General features: G+C 38.3%; 1 pseudogene; it reads right to left on the bottom strand.

Annotated features, from left to right (window-relative positions):
• Window positions 1-395: 395 nt before the first annotated feature.
• On the bottom strand, window positions 396-918 carry LOC101528410 (mediator of RNA polymerase II transcription subunit 28-like; annotated as a pseudogene).
• Window positions 919-12,162: the final 11,244 nt, after the last annotated feature.

Raw genomic sequence — 12,162 nt, 5'->3', positions numbered from 1 at the left:
CTAAACATAATTAAGATTTTTTCTATATTGCCTGAAGGGTAATTATCCTAAAAGTTTTAAGCCAAAATATTTTCACCAGGTTCCCAGACTACTTTCTTCTCAAATCATATAAACAAAGAAGTGGAAAAATGATGGAAGTGATATAAAAAAGAAAACACAAATGTAAGAGTCTGTCAATGTTATCACAGTCTCAACCTTGCAGACAGAATGAAGTACTCTGTTTAGCAACATTACAGCTGTTTATAAAGTATACAAGAAATTAACAATTTATGAAAATGGGAGGAGTTTTAACTGGCAGGATAAAACTAAATCATCCTATTGTGTGGCAAAAAGTTGTTTCCTACTGCAATGACTACAGGAGGGATGTGAGGTAGAACTGTCTTCCCAAGGGTACCTTAGTTTGGCTGCAGAGGGACAGAGATGTTGGCAGATAGCTACTCCACATAGGTCAACGAGCCCTGGGGCATCTCAGCTGGCATTTTGTGCTGCACAGTGATGTCCTTCAGCACCCAATGCTGATGCCTCAGCTTGGTCATGTGCTTCTGCACCAGCGCGTCTTTCCGCTGCAGCTCATCCCTCAGCTCTGAGACATCCTCTCGGATAACTTGCTCTGGCATCTGAACAGACAATTATAACCTTTTTTTTGCAGGGAAAATATCTGTCTGTCTTGCAATATCTAAAAACTTCTGGATGCACTGATCGACACCAGTTCAAATTTCTTCCTTCCATTGACACAGTCACCAGAGAGGCAAAGCAAGCCTCGAATGCTGATTCCAACTCGTCCACCAAGGTACTGTTAGAACTTCTCGGAGCGCCTGGTGATGCCTGAGGAAGCAAAGCCTGACCCAGGAGTCCTGAACCTGGAGGCAGGGGTCCCGAACCTGGAGGCAGGGGTCCCAGCAGCTGCCGAGAGAACATGCCAGCCAGCAGAGTCCCTATATCTGGAATGGTATACTTCCTTTTTTTTTCTTTATGGTGCAACAGCCTAATGCTTGGGATTGTGGTGATCTAATGGTATAAATCCTACGTTGGAAGTTTTCACTGTGACCTTGATCACAGAACAGAATTCATAGAACAGTTAACACCCAGTCCCTTAACTGGCTCTCTGAGTTGTATGGCCTGTCATTTAAATACATGTTGAATGATGCCAATCACCAGGGTTTGAATCCTGGCTCTCCCCTTTTCTGCTATATTAGTGGACAAGTTGGCTCTCAATTTCCTCATCTGAAAATTTGCTGCAATGATATTACAGACCTCAAGGGGATGTCGTGTGGAAACCTGAATCCCTAGCCTTGCCTTGAACGTTACCATCTGGGGGGAATTTGGAATACTCTAACCAATCCAGGCTTCCTCAGGACATACTGTATCTGAAATATCTTCTCCAGGTGACAGGCAAATGAAAACCAGCAGTTTCAAAGAATTTTCCGATGTTAAATATTTAACTTACAAATATTCAGCCTTGTCATGGTTCACCAGACCACTTTAAAATATATTAAAAATGAGAAATTTTCCTAGAATTTTCAGAAAAGTCAGTCTCTAGGGAAATATTTTTCTTCTGATTACCCATATGTTTTTGTTATTTTTCAATCTATGAGCCCTGTTGCCATTCCTAATATTTCTAACAAGCTGTGGGTGAGTTTGAGGGTGTCTGAATCTAAAAGCAGACCATTTTCCCTCACTGTCCTCCCTGCCAGCAACGCTGCCACACTGGGCAAATGTATTTCCCATGTGTGCTCATCAGGCAGTTCAATGTGACGGTTGCATTTGTGCTATTTTAATTTCCCTGTGGTGCCTCCATTTTATGCATTAATTCACTACTTATATTTTATGCATTCCTTTATGTATATAATTTTTATCACATATATTTAGACACTAAATCTCAGATATTTAAAAGGGATCTGTAAAGAATGAACAGCAGGATGCACCCATTTTCAGGGTTCACAGATGATGTGCAAAGAAGCCAGCCTTGCCATCAATGGTTCTTGGTGAGGATGTGTTTCCTGAGACAAGTGTGCTAGGCAAGCTCTATAGCCCTTTCTTTCCCTTGAGATTTCTTCTATTGGCTCATTGATCAGCAGCGTGAGCAGTCATATGGAGGATTCAGCAGTGTTCTTTGAGGGAAAGGGCATGGCTGAGAGTTACAACAAGCTCAGTCTGAATAGCTCAACCTCCGGGAAGCTGTGTAACCTTGAGGAAGAGGCTCGGCCTGCCTCTCGGCTCCATTGTTACTGTCTATCTAGGAGTTTGTAGGACCATCATGAGAATTAAGTCACGTGACGGAAAGCACTGGCAGTTAGGAGGTAGTAGAAAGATGGAACTGTCATTATGAAACTGCAACTCAAACCACCAGCACCAAGCACTGCTGCCCCTGTATCAGGTTTATAACAAAGTTACAAGATCTGTGTGCTTCAGCTCCGCTCTAACACAACAAAGGTGGATGCGAGCAACATAACATAAATTGCTCAAAATAATAGTTGGAAGGGGCATGTTTTAATTTTGAAGAAATTTATTAATACATGAGATTCTCAGGGTCACAACAAATGTGTGATAATTACTACAGCACAATTTAAATGGATTTTGGTGCTAATGCAATGAGCAGATTCAATTCTAAGAATTCAATAAAATAGGAATTTTTGTGGGGAAGATTGAAACATAAGAACAGCAACAGCAAATATAGCTTACTGAAATTTGATGTTCAAATGTATCTTTATAGTATTCAGAGTAATATATTTTTCAGGAAGAGTAGTACCAATTTATTAATCACATGGAATGCTCTTTTTAAAAGTCATAAAAAAGTTTAACTGCTTGGCTTTCTCATTTTCACTTGACTTTGTTGACTGCTCAGACTACAAACTAGTTGGAGCTAGTTTTTTAAGAGCTAGTGAAACTTTCTGTATCAGCATGGAAAATTAATTAATCATAATAGCTGTTCAGGACATTGTGTATACAACAAAGTCGAGGACTCGTTTTCTCAGTTCAATGCCAAAGGCTCATGTTTTTATAGTAACCTGGTAGCTGGCACACTTGTCTCAAAATTTCCAGTACAAATATTGTCAGAAGTCCTTTACCTTGGTCAAAAATTTTTTTTAAAAGGACAGGAATTCCAGGGCAAAGAAATGAATCAGTTCTGCATATAAATTGTACACACATTCTGGCTGGTAAGTTGGGATAAAAGTATCAGAATACTATAGAGAAACAAATCTAAAACTTACTGCTTCCTCAAAAGGCCAGTTGTATAGGCCTATTTGTAATCAGTTTTGTCTGGAGAAAAGTACAGCATTCATGCTATGGAAGAATGAGCAAACTGTTTGGAAGAAAAATCTTATCTGTGTTAGCTCAGAATGTATGTTTTTGGTGTGTTTCTGGAATTTACAGAAAACGACAAATAAACAACTTAACACATCTAACTTTCAGTACAAATATTCAGTTGGGTTATTGTAAGTTGTGTTGTCCTTACGAACTGCATTTGCTTGAGGAAATGACAAGAGTAGGTGTTCAGCACAAGAAGAATGGAGAAGATGGGTCCAGTGTGTCCCCAGTCACGTCCTGAGAACAACCCATGGATGGCCAAATAAGGGAGGCATGAAGGCACAGAAAACCAGTGCAAGGCAGAAAAATCTGGCATAATCCAATGAAGGAACACTCTTAGGAGTTTTTACCTTTTACTAACTAAGCATTTACAGAAATTCGTTTTAAAAAGGTTTTATGTCTAAAACTACACAACACATTTTAACATGTTTTATACCAAGGAGAATTTGGACACAGAATTTTTGACAATATGATATGAGCTAAATAAAGACACATCCCAAAAGCAATAGTACTAAGAAACAAAATTATGCATTCAGAAAATATTTGTTGAGTTGAGGATAATGATTCTTTTAAGCACTTGATTAAGTATTGTAAGATATCAAATACCATATATTTGTTATAAATATCAATTTTGTAACATCTGCATGAAATGTAGGCATGGATTTGATGGGAAAAACATGATTAGGCCCTCCACATCCCTGAGACATGGGCCCTGAGTTAGTTTTACTAAAAGGCTGACGATGATGACAGGGACTATGAAAATCATTTTGATTCCTTTTTGGCTCTGACTTCTGAAAACAAGGAACGTAAGGATCAGAGAGACAGTACATTTTCAACATTTACAAATGAATACTTTAGTAACTGCGATCTTTTTAACTACCTGGGTAAATAGATGAACTAAAATTCATAAATCGTTTCCCAAGAAAATGCAACAGAAAGAATAACCAAATGCCTCTAGAGTTTCTCATATCATCAAAACTAATTCTGGGTCATCGTTACAATGTTGAATACTAGTGAGTTATTTAGGTCTTGAACATGTACATGGAGCACAGATAAAAAGCAAGCAGGCAAAATGAAATGTGCAGAGTATGCACAGCTCTTTCACCTTCATGTACAAAGAGCCCAAGTTTCTGCTGGCCTTTGGTGCCATAAAAATGTACTGTAGATCATGAGACAGATCACCATAAACACTGTGGGTGATCATCCCATGGATGCATGGCACGCCACCTGATCCAGACACAAGGGCTGGACCCTGCAACTGAGAGGAAGAAAAGAACTCAATAAGGGCTTGACGTAGGTACATGTTGAATCAGGTCAGGCAGCTCCAGAGAACATGGTTTTCTTTGCTCAAACTCTGGGATCCTTTGCTCCAAATCGGAGCCCACAGTCACATAGCTGGAGGCTAGAGAAAAGCCCTGCACCACCAGCTAAATGATGGTTATCTGGGACTTTCTAAGTCACCAATAATTTTCCAAGCAGAAAAAAGATAACATCCAGGAAGAGCTCTACACTATTGACAGTGCCGGAGTGAAGGACTTCAGACTTTTAGGACGGAAAGATCTGGGTCCTGGTATAGCTCAATTATTTATTCCCTGCTTCAGTTTGTGCATGTCCTTAGCTCACCTGAAAATATTTCCTTAACTGTAAAACTGTGTTAATGATACCTCCTTGGCAAGGGTTTCATAAGGATTAAAGGAATATTACATGAAAGAAATCTATAATAAATGCCTGCTACACAATAGATAATAATAGTCTTGCCTTTTCTACTTTCCTTTTTTTCCCCACCTTCTTCTCTAAGTATAGTTCTATTTATTAGTGACTTTAAAATAATGATAAAGTGAAGGAGCAGGAGAACAAAGAGAACTATTTTTGTGAGCTCAGAATTATGAAAGTCTCCCAATGAGATGACAGGCTATTACAGACTACGGATTTGCTATTTACATCTAGGAGCCAGCTAATGCTCTGTGTGTGAGAGTAGGGTAGGGAGAGAGAGAGAGAGAGAGAGAGAGAGAGAGAGAGAGCGAGCAGTTGCATTTTAGAAGTACATTGTTAGCAGGTTGTTTAACTGCAAGAGTATGTGAACATGTGTTTTCTTTTTTTCCTTGATAGAATTAAGAGAATCCGAATTCCTAAGCAACTTTCTACCAATCACTAGAAACCTGAGACCAGCATTTAGCAGAAGTCTATCATGTGCACCTGAAGGGATGATTTGATTTTTATGTACTTAATTTGTGAGAAACAAATAGAGAAGTTGAGATTGCTGAAGTTGAGTGTGGGTTTGCAGATGGATTGGGCATCAGATTACCTAAACAACAAATTCTTTCATTTAATAAACACTGGTTGTGCAACATCTTTGTGACAGCCTTGTACTGTGTCCACTTGTCAAGATCATGCCAGGGATATGCCCATTTCCCAAGCCACTGATGGCAGAGTCTCCTAAATAAAACAGGCTAGGATCATTCTTCAGCTACTTTCCTACTGCTTCCCACGAAGTGTCACCATGGACTGCAAATCTGACACTTGAATGCCATACTATAAGTTTCCAGAATACAACTCATCATGCCATGTTATGATCAGAAATTCAAAGGGATAACTAGGGAGTTTGACGTTATATATTATTATGGGAAGTGAGGGTTACAGACCATGAAGTCATGCAACAGACTGAAGCTAGTCCCAGGAAATCAGTGGAAAGTAAAATCCTCTGACCCAGCTTGAGCTATCTTTGATTTCAAATCACTACTAACTTTCCATGTTGCTGGTTCTTGCACAGCTTCCCCTGTTGTAGCAGTGGGACATTTGTTACAACTTTTGTGAAATAAATGTTTTTACAGTTGTCAGGCATTCTTTTATCTGTTTTTCTGCAACAAGAACTTGTCAGCACAATCACTGGGTAAGTCATAGTTGTCAACATTTCCATGGACAGCAAATTTACCTAGTCTATTTTCCCACATCCTTCAGTAATGAGAGTTTTGTGTCTTATTGTTCAGGCTTTGGGAACATTAACTACCACTCCACCTTGTTTTTCTAAAGCAGTCTGTTATTGAAAATGTGTCCCATAAAAAATAACTGCAATGATTTGATAAGTCAGAAAAATCAGAATTTTGTTGTACTCATAGTTTCAAAAACTTTGTGTGTGCTTTTTTTTTTCATGAAAAATGTTGATGGAAAAGCAAAGACAAGAAAATATTTCTGAAATTACTCATGGTCACACTTAGTTCTTCTAGAGATACTATTCACACTTTGTTATATGCAGCAAAAAGATTATATACTTCCTTTAACTGTGCATTTGCTTTAACAATCATATTCTCCAGCATGCTGTTTACAACACTTCTCAGCATCACTCAACATTCTTCTACAGTCTTTTTTAATGACATCATAATACTCCACTGCATTATGATTTAACTCACCAACTATGACATATATTTATGGATTCATGATAAAGAATGCCTTTTAGGGCTCCAACTTTTATTCCTCCTGTAGGTTTTCCCGGGAGTGAAATTCCCAACTGGTGTCTGAATTTACATCTCTGCTGTTGCTGAATCAGAATCAGTCTCCAGGAAATAATTGATGGCAGGAGACCAGAAGTGTTGCAGTCTCCAGTGATCTTTTGAAGAAGAAAAATTATAACTGTGTTTGAAAGTGATTTGCTCCTAACCTGAGTGTGATTCGGAGCATGTGGAAGCTAACAGATAGTCATTCATTCATTTAGTTTTTATACAATTCTTGATTATATATCAATGGTAATGATGCATGTTAGGGATTCATCAGAAAACTAAACTATACCTGTATGTAGCTGGCCTTTTTAAGGATTAACAATTTTGAAAGGTTTGAAAAAAAAGTAGCTTCTAATCCTTTTTGTTCCTGTATTGCAGCAAAGTGTTATGAGAATCACAGACTACAAATGTATGTATATTCAACACTATTACAAAAGACTTAAGAATCAGAACTTTAGAATATCCTGTTTTCTAGTGAAAGCCATCTAGTCTGTGTATGCTCTGTATCACCTGAAACACAGCAGAATCCACAAAATACATTATGTCCTTAATTATGGGATAAAAAGCATCCTTCAAAATTGTCATTTTAATTCATAGAAGACAAGTTCCTTAAAGCTTTGGAAGAATGTTCCCAATGAGCAGATGACACTGTTTTGAATACAGTTTGCCCCGTTATAAAAGAAGTCAATGTGGGGCCGCTGTGATAGCTCAATAGGCTAATCCTCCACTGGCAATGTCAGCATCCTATATGGGTGCCAGTTCTGGTCCTGGTTTCTCCACTTTCCATCCAGCTTCGTGCTTATTGACTGATAAAACAGCAAAAGATGACTCAAGTCCTTCAGCCCCTACACCTATGAGGGAGACCCAGAAGAAGCTGCCAGTTTCTGGCCTCAGATTGGCTCAGCTCTAGCTGTTGTGCTACATAGGGAGTGAACCAGCAGATGGAAGATCTCTCTCTGTGATTCTCATCTCTGTGTAAATCTGCTTTTCAAATAAAAATAATTTTTAAAAAGAAGTCAATGTGTAATAGGCCAATCAGAATGTTGATCAAAAAGGAAGTTGTACAGAAGACAATGGAAATCTGAATATTTACTGATCTAGAGATGGATGAGTGAATTATCAGATACTCATTTGAGGAACTGGTATACTACTATCAGATGAGATAGTAAGCTCCACATTTACTAACTTAGATGTCTACAATAGGCATATAAGTGAAAAAATGAGTCTACAAAGTAATGCATATAGAATAATGTCATTTCTCCCTTAAAGTCATAAAGAAGAATATTTATATGTCCATTTACTTGAACATGCCTTTTGAATATTGAAATAGATATATAAGACCATCTACCTAATAACAAGTGACTGTTTTGGATACATGAAATGGGGCAGGAGTATGAAAAGGGTTATTTGCATACTGTATCTTCTTATAATTAGCAGGTAATGGCAAGATAAATAAAGAAAAAAAATCAGTAAGATGGGTCAGGACTGAAAACATATCCTTAAAATGGTTTTACAATTTTATTGACATTTATTCATAGAGTACTTATTGTTGACAAGAATGAGGATATTAGATTTACTGTCTACCAGTTAGCTAACTTTTTACTACTTTATCTAAAATACCTGACAGGAGCCACTTATGAAAACAGAAAAGTTTATTTCAGGGTACAGTTTTGGAAGTTGACAGTCCAAGACAGGCTGAGCCTATTGGCTCAGGTTTCTGGTGAGGTTGGCTTATGGCACAGTGGCAATCCCATGCAAGCTAAGGAGCAAAAAGACACTTGTCCTTCACATCCATCTGTTCCTCTTTCTATAGCCACAGCCTCAATGATTAAATTGTGGGGGCTCCACTCCAACAATTGAATCTGACCCAATCACTTCCTTCCCAAGGCTCTATCTTAGACATTATGAATCAGTTAAAATCTATCCTTAATTCATTAAACCAAGATTCTGGGGATCAAGGGCCTTTGTGCAACACCCAAACTATCATCCAAATCTCAATGCTGCCAATGACCCAACAATTTGGAGAAATAAGGACTCTTCACATAAAATCAAAAGTACTTCCATGCTAAGATTCAAGTTGGCTAATTTATACTTAGTTTTTAAAATAAGTGGAATAGAAGTGATGCAAGTAGATTTATGACCTGGCAACCATCTCCAACTTGGCCATTCACTTGCTATATGAACTTGGGCAAGTCTCTTCAATATTCATAACATGATCTTTCAGGCCCTTCACCTCTAATGTTCAAGAAGATGTAATAAATATTGCATCAACTGGCAAAAGATTCCCCTGTATTTCCCAGGGCTTAGGAATTTGAGGCTATTCTTCCAGAACTGACTCGCTAAAGTGAAATCTTTAGATCCACAGTCATTAGAGGACCTTTGAGAACCAAGTCAGCCCCTGCAGCCAGCTCATAATTCTTGGCAAAACGCAAATCTTTTTATTCAATGGTCAAAACGCAAAATCCAGGCAACTTATGCTCATGATGCTGAGTAGCAAACCATCTGTCCCTAGTCTCTAGTGAGCACTGTTGGGAAGCATCCGAACAAAAGTCTTCATCCAAAAATCCCAAGTTTAAGTTTCTTCTCATCTGGGCTTAAAGCCAGAAGCAATCCTCCTTAGGTGGCATATCAGTGCCATCTGATTGCTGATACTGCCCGTGTAGTGATCCAGAAAAGGCGGGGAGGAAGTGCCAGAAAAGGAAGGTGCAGTCCTATATAAATATGCAGAGAAGAAAGGGAACAAGAGTACAAGGGAGGCACTTGCAATAATTCATTTTACTGTCAGTCTCAGCAAAAAATAACCCACTGGCTCTCATGCAGGCAGTTCCCCATCCAGCTATTAAAACCTATGTCCCAAAACTAAAGCATATCCACAACTATAGTAAATTATAAAAAGCATTTCATAGGCCTCCCAGTTTAGAGGAAATGCTGGGCACAAAGAGAATGGCATACAGCTTTTCTACTTCCTCTGATAAATTTCACAGTCAGTGCTTAAGCTGTCTTGAGGGCCTGTGCCATTATCTTTACTTTCATCCTGAATTTTAGATTGTCACAGGGCTGTCTGCTATGCAAGGAAAAGAACAAAGACACAATCCTTTAGGAATTGCCCAAACTCCTGTCTATATGTGGAAAGAACAATGGAAAATAAGAGTTCTCAAATCCAAGAGCTGAGTCAATGCATTTTACAGATGAAGGCGGGAGCTCCATCTACTGTGTGGGTAGACTGAAGTAAGCTGCCAATCAAAATCATCTTCAGGTTATTTTGCATGGGGAGGGAGAAAAAAAGAGGTGATCATTTGATGGGTTGAGCACTAGGGGAATACTTTGCAATTTTTTAGAACATTTAGAAGTAGAAGTGTGAGCAGAAAGCCCACGTTACTTCTGCTCCCACCACCACCATTATACCATTTCCAAATATGTTAAACTTCCATTATTTATCAAGCACTCTTGCTCCAAATTATCCAATCCTAAATGCATTTGAGTCAGTATTCTTATAATCCTTATAAGCCATTCAGTAGGCAAAGTCCATTGCACAAAAATGAATTTTCAAGAATCATCACTTGATTACATAATGAGGCTCTGCAGTTTCCTGAAGCTCACTTGTGCTTTATGTTTAAATCATACTCAGGGGCTAAAGTATCTGTTGTGGAAAGAGAATGCATCTGAGATTCTAGGTTCCATTTTACAACCTGTGTCCCCTATTGCATCTCAGAAATTCTGGGATTTGGTTCATTCTTAGTTTCTTCACTGGGATAAAATAATGTGACTCAATTACCTTTAAATTCCCATCCTACTGCAGAATTCTCTATTTTGTTTGAGATCATTAAACAAGGATCACTGTATTCATAGTTTGCTTCTATTGAATCAATACATATTTTTCTAACATATGCCATCGTATTCTATTGGCCTAAAAGAATTTAGGTAGTTGGTGAAAGTACTGCACATTCTTGGAAACTTGCAATATGCTGGGCTATGCTGGGAGAACCCTGGTCATTTTACAAGCCTGTGCTGGCTATGCTTTCCCCTAATTCACACTCCAGAAAACCTCCCAGGAAGGGTAGTGCAGTGCAGCAGTGGCTTGAGAATGATAAAGGCCTCCTCGTTGTCAACCAACTAATTTACTGTCTGCTAGGCAACAGCAAGAAAGTGAGCTTTGCTTGAAGTTAATGCTTCATCTATAAATTGGTGACAACGATGCCCATTTTAAAGGAGTAGAAATTTTAGCAACTATGGAGGATAACTGAGCAGTGTGTAACGGTTTGAGTTAAGGTAGACCAAGGTTTCTCAGATATGACACTGTTTCAAAGCCACTTAATTTCTGGAGTTTCAGCTACTTCATGGGTGAGATGAGAATAATAACACCATCACACAATCATCACATGTGAAGAGTTCAGCACTGTTAATGACACTAAGTAAGGACCTCAGTCAATAAGGGCAACTGTTGTGTGTCGGCCACAAGTCCAGAATCAGTATATGTGTTATGTAATTTCAGAAAAAATGATAATCTACCAAAAGAAAAATCTATTGTTATACAGATAAATTCTATGTTGAATTTAATGAATTACAAAGAAAATGAAAGTCAGTATTGCTTTGAATTACAGATATTTGATTTATAACAAGGACTTCTACTTAATCGATTACTTAGGAAGTCATTTGAAATAAGGGCAAATATATCTGTATATATTTGTTAACAAATATATATATACATATATACATATATGCATGCTTCTGAAGTTGTGGCTTAGATGGATTGAAAGTACATTCATTCGGGCTCGGCAGTGTGGCCTGGTGGCTAAGGTCCTAGCCTTGATCCAATATGGCCGCTGGTTCTAATCCCGGCAGCTCCACTTCCTCTCTGTCTCTCCTCCTCTCAGTATATCTGACTTTGTAATAAAAAAAATGGAATAAATCTTTAAAGAAAAAAAAAAGAAAGTACATTCATTTGAAAAACTAGTTTTCATGGTCTAAAGAGGCATCTCTGGTTCAATTTGTTAGAAGGATGTTCATGCGACCATTACGCTAAATCGATGGAAGTCTGGAGAAACAAGTTTAAAGATGTGACAGGAACCAGCCGAGGGAATGAATTTTCTGATCTGCTAGTACTATCTACTATGGGCAAAAAAGGCAAACCTAGTGAAAATGGAAGATGCTTATAGCAAGTAGAGTGGATGCTGGGTAATCAATATCAACAAAACCTGATGACAGCTTTGACTCATTTCCAGCCCAGATACTGTGGCTTGTATGAAAATTACTTTAGCTCCCCATCAAATCTGTTATGGAAATAATAGCAAACTCAATGCCACAGGATTGCTATGAAGTGCAAATATAGTAACGCCTATAAAATACCCAGCACAATGCC

Source organism: Ochotona princeps, chromosome 1, assembly GCF_030435755.1.
Source record: "Ochotona princeps isolate mOchPri1 chromosome 1, mOchPri1.hap1, whole genome shotgun sequence".
In the NCBI taxonomy this organism is placed as follows: Eukaryota; Metazoa; Chordata; class Mammalia; order Lagomorpha; family Ochotonidae; genus Ochotona; species Ochotona princeps.
The sequence above is the reverse complement of the archived record's forward strand: the minus strand, read 5'-3'. Positions and strand labels throughout refer to the sequence as shown.